The sequence below is a fragment of the Pipistrellus hanaki genome, assembly GCF_964339955.1.
Source record: "Pipistrellus hanaki genome assembly, chromosome: 5".
Classification (NCBI taxonomy): Eukaryota; Metazoa; Chordata; class Mammalia; order Chiroptera; family Vespertilionidae; genus Pipistrellus; species Pipistrellus hanaki.
The window spans coordinates 66708442-66716148 of record NC_140507.1 but is presented as its reverse complement, the minus strand read 5'-3'; the positions used below and the strand labels follow the sequence as shown (position 1 = coordinate 66716148).

General features: G+C 41.5%; 1 protein-coding gene across 3 annotated transcripts in view; it reads left to right on the top strand.

Moving 5' to 3' along the window:
• Nucleotides 1-5488: 5488 nt before the first annotated feature.
• BLK (BLK proto-oncogene, Src family tyrosine kinase) overlaps nucleotides 5489-7707 on the top strand; it is a 47887-nt gene continuing 45668 nt past the window's right edge. For 2 of the 3 annotated variants that reach the window (XM_084886363.1, XM_084886361.1), the window contains exon 1: nucleotides 5536-5706. The gene's annotated coding sequence lies outside the window, so the exon portion shown is untranslated. Of the gene's footprint in view, nucleotides 5707-7707 lie in introns of all 3 variants that reach the window. The other variant, XM_084886362.1, reaches the window with a different exon arrangement.

Sequence of the window (7707 nt, the reverse complement as noted above, 5' to 3'; positions counted from 1 at the left end):
TTTGTTGCCCCCCCCTCTTTCTCTCCCCCCCTTCCCCCCCCCCCCCCCCCCCCCGTGTGTTCTCCTGATTTCCTTTTCTTCATGTGGAAAGGTCATACTGAAAGGGTCCCTCTTGACCCCAAGCTGTGCGTGACTGGAGGATGGGGTGACCCAGGTAAAGGTACCTCCTCTGCTTTCTGCACAGCCATCCTTGGGCTTTGTGCTTCACTGGGTTGCTGCAAGTTCTTCATTGGATTCCAGAGCTCTCCCAGATTTTCATCTGTTTGTTGCTCTGGTTACTTTTGTTGTTGTTTTTTTGGTGTGGGAGAAACAAGCACTGGGACTTCCTAGTGTGCTAACTGCTGAGATCACTTCTCCTTTTTACTTTTTAGCTACATCTTCAACTTACCACAGTCAAATGTACTAGTATGTGTTATAAACCGATGGTGTGATGTAATTTCTGCTTGGAGCAATCATATGTGTTTTTAAAAAGTTAAAAGAAGATAATATGTACTTATATTATTATATATGGTTTTACTTACCTACATGCTTGACATTCCCATTGTTTTCACCCCTTCGGTGAACTGGTTACCATCTGGTATTATTTTTCTTTCAGGCAGAAGGACTTCCTTTAGTTTTTCCTGAATTCTAAGTCAGATAGAAACAAATTTTCTCCAGTTTCATTTATCTGGAAAATTATTTATACCAACTCCATTTTTAAAGGATAGTTTTATTGGATAGTGAATTCTTAGGTGACAGTTCTTTTTCCTTTTAGCACTTTGAATATACCATTTCACTGTCTTCCACCACCATTGTTTCTTTTTTTTTTTCCCCACCACCATTGTTTCTGATGAGAAGTTAACTATCAATTGTATTGTTGCCACAAATATAATGCATAGCTTTTTCTCTTGCTGCTTGCAAGACTATGTCTTTTCTTTGATTTTCAATATTTGGACCATGAGTGGTTCACTTATGTTATGTTGGTTTCATTTAGTTTATTAACTGTCCTAGTCAGTTTGGTCTACTTATAAACAACAGGAATTTATTTCCCACTGTTCTGAAGATCAGGAGGTCCAGATCAAGGTGCCAGCAGATTTGATGTCTAATAAGGGTCTGCTTCATTGATGGCTATCTTATATATATATATATATATTCTTATTGATTTCAGAGGAGGGAGAGGGAGAGAGAGAGAGAAAAAAAGAGAAAGAGAGAGAAAAACATCAATGATGAGAGAATAATTAATCATTGATCGGCTGCTTCCTGCACACTCACACTAGGAATCGAGCCCACAACCTGGTCATGTGCCCAGACCAGGAATTGAACCATAACCTCTTGGTTCATAGGTCAATGCTCAACCACTGAGCTACACAGGTCAGGCAATGGTTTTCTTTTTGCTATAACCTCACATGGGGGAAGAGAGGAGAAAGCTCTCTCAGACCTGTTTTATAAGGACACCAATTCTTATTCTTTTCCAGAAAATAAAACTGAGAGATTTTATTTCTATCCAACTTACATGAGGCTCCACTCTCATGACCAAATCATTTCTCAAAGATTCTACCTCCTAATATCATTACATTGGCTATTAGGTTTCAACATATGAATTTTGTGAAGACACAACATTCAGATTGCAGCATTGATTCTCTAAGTCAATGTTATTCACTAACACTGGAGAATTTTCAACTAGCTTTTCTTCAAATAATTTTACTATTTCTTTTTTCTCTTTCCTCTATTTTTGGACTACTATTACATTTATATTTGAACATTTTATATTGTTTGTCAGGTCTTTAAAGCTCTGTTCATTTTACTTACTCCTTTTTGCTTGCTTTTTTTTCAATTGGATAACTTTTATTAGTGTATCTTCAAATTCACATCTTCTTTCTTTTGCCATCTCAGATCTACTGTTGAGCATAGCTAGTGATTTTCAGTGTTAGTATTTGTATTTTTCAGGCCTAGAAATTCTATTTGATTTTTAAAAATAATTTGCACTTTTCAGTTAAGATTCCCTTTATTTTGACTCGCTGTTAATATAAATTATTTTAATCCATTAAGCATATTTTGTTTTTATTCCTCGAATAGAACTATAACAGCTTGAAGTCAGAATCTATTCTTTTTACTGGTTACAGTTTCCTGTTTCTTCATGTGTCTAGTAATTTCTAGTTGAAAATTGGGCATTGTAGCAACTCGAAATTCTGATTTATTTTCCCAAAAATGGTTATTTGTTTGTTTTTGTTTTTGTTTTTGTTTTACTAACTTACCTGCATTTGAATTGCAAAGTTGGTCCCCTCGATAGTGTGCAGCCACTGAAATCACTGTACAGTTTTTGTTTTTAGTATTTTACTTGGTTTTTCAGTCTGGCTCTCTAAGGGTGTCCCCTATTTTTGCATTGTTTAATGGTCAGGCAATTATTTAGACAGGAATTATGCTCAGACACCTTGAACATATAATCCTTCCATGTTCTGTTGCCTGAGCTGTTTATAGTTGGAGGAATAATTTCAAATCTATAGTAAGTCCTCAGGTCTCCCTTGCTGTCCACTTTTTGCTACACCCTCAACCTCCCTGACTCTCGCATATTTTAGCAGTCAGCCAGGGAGGAGTGGGGAGTGTATTATCTCAGCCCTTTCATGGCTGTCTGACTTCCAGGATTTCCCCCATTACATTTCTGGGTGATCTTCTACCCACTCTGAACAGAAATTTTAACTGTTAAAAGGTTAAGCCAATAAAGCTGCAGTTTTTCACTTCCTGTCTAGCACTGATTCCTTGACCTCTAACTTATAAAACTGCAGGTTTTCATTTCCCCATCCCAGACCAAACTGTCACCTCCAGCTGAGAAAGCTACTGGTTTTCACAAATAGTCCTCAAAACAAGCTCGCCATTCCCAGAGGGAAAGCCGTGGTTCTCATCATGCAGGCTAAGGTTTGGAGGAGAGGGACTAGGTGTAAAAGCCCTGAGCAAGAAGACCACAGACTCAAGACCATTCAGAGACAGTAGCAGTTTTTCAAGATTAAACACATCTAATGCCTTTGATCATTTTCCAGTGTCGTGAAATGTTTGGTTTTTTAAGAGTTTTGTCTAGCTTTACACTTGTTTCCTTCAGAAGGAAACTGCCCGACATCTCATACCACCATTCCTGAAGTGAATCTTGGACTGGATTATTTTGATGTTTCTTCCACTCAAATATTCTACTGCCCACAGCTTTCAATTTAGATTAGAAATGTGCTGGTGTTGGGAGGCAGGTGCAGACCCATGGAAGGAGAGCTCTGAATTTTGCATAAGTCACCTCAAATGAGCAAAAATAAATGAGGAAGCCAGTGATGCTGAACCCTGAAGTGGGGGGTTACAGAACCAGGGTCTAGTCTCAGTGCGGCCCCGAGAGATTGCTCTGAGGCTGTCTAACAAAAGTGTTTAAAAGGCCTCCCCTACCACATCTCAGTGCTCCCCGTCTCCTCTCCTGGGCCTGCCCCCCACTGCCCCTCTGCCATCCTCAGGGATTCTATGACTCTGTAAGAGTGAAAATGGCCGAAATTAACTTTCACTTCTGTTCAGACATCTGAAACCCAAGAGCCAGGTCATTTCCTTGTTCTTTTCTGAGTAGCTACAGGAATCATTTCTGTGTTGTTTTTTCCGACCCCTGTCTGTTGGAGGTGGGCAGAAAGATGAAGTTTTTTTCCAGACCACACAAAGGCCAGCATATCCTGGACCTCCCCTCCCTGCAAATTCTCACATCCTCTCTCCCTCCAACCTAATTAAATAGATGAGCCAGAATCAAAGGGAATGGATTTTCCCCTTAGGAAGGTCGATTTCCTGCTTCCCACTATATTCTCTGTATCCTCAGGACCAAGCATATAAAAGTCCAAAAGTCACTTATTGAGTCCCCATTGATGAGAACATTAGGCATAACTAGGCAACATCACTGGATCCTTGTTCAGTATAAGGTTCCACTTAGGTATCTGTCCCTGAGTGTTTGCATGATTCTCAGTTTGCATGTTTAAAGCCATCTCCATGGTAACTTTCCCCAATGATCCCTGATGGAGTTATTGCCCCGCCTCTGTCCTAATACTATGCCTTGTGGAGGCATCCATGGCTGCACTCACCTACCCCAGTAGAATTTTCTGCTGGATCATCTTCCCTGGCTCCTTAGGCTGAGTCCCTCAGGGGAGGGTCATGCCTATTTACAATATATCTCTGCCCCCAGCTCTAGTGTGTGCTCACCACAGAGCAGACTTTCACAAAAGTTTGGTGTGCTAACTGAATGGAAAAAACAAGACTGAATAATCTCATCTCAAATTAAGTTTTAGGTTATAAGTTTAAGCAGGTCAATATTCTCTCAATTTGTATTTAATGCTTAAATCCAACTCTCAGTGTCAGGAAGTGAATAGAATAACAAATTAATAATAACTATGCTTGGGTGAGCGCAGCTGGTTCTGGACTCTGTTCTGGGCCCTTTGCTACCCAGGATAGAAGACAGCAGTTTGAAAGATCAGATTTGGGATGTTGATTAGGCATCTTCACGTTTGCTGCCAGTTCTTCGGAGCTTACTAACTGTCATAATACCTTTTATGTGTTAACCTACTTACTCTCACAAAACCTTTCAGGGAAATAAATCAGATTGCTTCCAATGAAATTGATAATCCAAGAACACTATGTTGCTATGAACACGTGTTAAAAAGCTCTTTTCTATCGGGAGCTCACAGCAAAGTATTGTCCTGAAATTCAAGCAAAGAAACTCCACCAGGACACTGAGACTGTGGACTGTGGTCCCAGGCCAGGGGTAGAAGCAGGTCTATCTCAATGCCATCCTCCACGGTTTCCAGACACAAAGGCAGAAGAGGAGCCCACTCACTGATTCCTTTTGGCCCGTGGATCAGAAAGCAGGTGACCCCAAAAATTTGTAATTAAATTATATTTTTTTTAAATGAAAGAGGGTGACCAGCGGCTCACCTGTCTGGCTGGACCAGCAAGTGTTCTGAGGTCATCTCAGCAACCTCCTTGGTCCTGTCAGTTCTTCAGCTGGTGGAGTCCAGGATGACACCTCACAGCTCTGTATGTCCTTTCCTATTGCCTCTACCGTTCTCTGCTCCTCTGAGTTTCCGTGGCTAAGGGAAGTAGCACATTGAAGAGGTTCTGAGAGCAGAATCAGTGAGTGGCTAGTGTGCTATGAAAAACAAAACAACGAGGAAGTAGCACTTATTGAGATTCAATTCTGTGCCCCTCTCTCACACCCACTCTATCCCAGTGCTGCAACACAGAAAAAATACCTGATAGGATTATTTGGAAGTTTTACTAACTCTGCTAGGCCCATGTAGGAAAAACACTACCAATGTTGGTAAACCAAAACCCCATGAGAAAACGTTCTGGTGGTACCAGGGCATTGTGACCAACGTGGCCCAGGGCCAGAGAAAGACCAGCTGCACCTGGTCCTTCCTCCTGGGCTGTTCTGGGGCAGAAGTGCCCATTGGACCCCATGGGCCCATGGAAGCTTTCAAAGTGCTCGAGAGGGGCGGGGCTCCTTGGGGGCAGCTGGTGCAGCTCTGATCACAGACCGGAGAACCTGCCACCTCTGCCTGGTGCTTGCCGTGCCACGAACTGTGTGAACTGATTAATACCGCTGAGATGGGCTTTTCCTTTAGGATTGCATCAGGTGTTGCTGGTTGTGGTTAGAAGGCTGCTAAACCACAACGATGCTGGGATTTGAAGAGGTATGGTGACAAGCCACTGAGTGTTGCCAAGGTAAGGCTCTGCATCTTCTGCCTTCTCAACCATCTCATTTCCTTAAACTGTGCAACCAGTGCTCTGAGGCCCGTGGTTGGGAAAGCAGGCAGGAGCAGTGCTAGGGCTGTTATAGATGGAGAGAAAGATATTAATATGATGAGCCATACCAATGAGTAGACTGTTCCACTGTTGATTTATTTTAATTTAATTTTTAAAAATATGTTTTTGTTGATTTCAGAGAGGAAGGGAGAGGGAGGGAGAGATAGAAACATCAATGATGAGAGAGAATCATTGTTTGGCTGTCTCCTGCACGGCCCTTACTGAAGATCAAGCCCATAACCCAGGCATGTGCCCTTGATTAAAATCGAACCTGGGACCCTTCAGTCCGCAGGCTGATGCTCTATCCACTGAACAAAACTGGCTAGGGTGGTTCATTTTAATTTTAGAAAGTTTTTTATTTATAAAAATAAATTTCGGGTAGATTCTGCTTCTTGGGCTTTTTAAACTGGAAAATACAGTGAATATGCCATGGAGGGGAAATAGACAAGGCTGTGGGCTGGGGTTATGGGTGGGCACACATGTGCCAGTTGGGTGGCACTCCAAGCAAGTTACTCAGCCTCTCTGTAACAGAGGGTAATGACATCTCCTGGGCAGAGCTGATACAGGCTAGCATGATGTGTGGCTTGAGGTAAATGCGTGGTTGTTGCTTTTGCTTTGTTTTTGAAAAGGGTTTTCCATTTGTTAGCCAATGGGGGCAAGGTGACGAAATAGGTTTAATGATGACCTTTTTGGCCAAGAGGTCTATTTGGCCAGCTGTGGAAAGGAAAGAACGGTTGATAACAATATCTTGAAGATTTTTTTTTTTTTAAAGTCTGGGGTTTTGACAAATTTTCCAGTCATTTTCTAATTGGCTACTGCTTTCACTCTCAACTATCCACATTACCAAGGAACTAAAGAATCGCTCTCATTGTGCTTCCATAGTTATAGAGGAGAATTCTGCATAATAGATATGTTGTCTTTGATAGAAGCTGTATTCCCCTCACCTTGAGTGAGGACTGGAAGTGAAGATGGAAAGGGAGAAATCAAAACTCTAAAGTGGTGAATCCGGGCAGATACCACCTTCGCCAGGTGATCATGTCTTGAGGACTAAGTCATATATTGTGTAACTTCTGCTATAATACTTGGAAAAAAATATTTGACCTTTGAGCTATTCTTTCCCCCAATGCATAACCTCAGTCTGGTCAGAAAAAAAACATCAGACAAACCCAAATTGAAGGGCAGTCTACAGACCACTTATCTTCAAATTTGTCAAGGTCATGAAAGATAATGAAAGATGAGGAAACTGTCACACATCAGAGGAGAGTGCGGAAACTGGACAACTAAATCCAGAACTCACATTCTGGAGTGAGTTGAATCCTGGAAAACACACACACAAAAAGTCATTAGTGAAAAATAGGTGAGATCTAACTAAAGTTTAATATTTTAATTGATGTCATTGTAATTGATGACCAATGTGAATTTCTTAGTTGCGGCAAATGTACCATGTTGAGGTAAAATGTTAACATTTGGGGAAGCTGAGTGAAGGGTATATGGGTAGTCTCTATATTATCTGTAAACCTAAAATTATCCTAAATTAAAGAGCCAAAAAAATGTATACTTATCCTGCCTTAAAGTAGAAGGGGTCAACATCTGAACATACTTGGGAAAACTGGCATCTATGGCCCAATGGTCCCCACTATCTCTGAACATTCTGGAACATAGCAGACCTTTAGCATTTTCTACCATTCTCTCTCCCAACCCTCACCTTATTCCAAAAAAGCTCTATATTTCCCCTCTCTTGATAGCATTTCTCACCTGTCATTTCTTTTCTCAATCAGCACACATTTCTTGAGCCCTCAGTCTGTCAGCAGTTTTAGAGTCAAGTATCCCTCCCTTTATCGACCCAGCAGAGCTCATTGGGCTGGATCAGGCTCTCAGTCCTCCAAGTGCTTGTCCAGCTGCCCAAGCCTGACCCCTCTC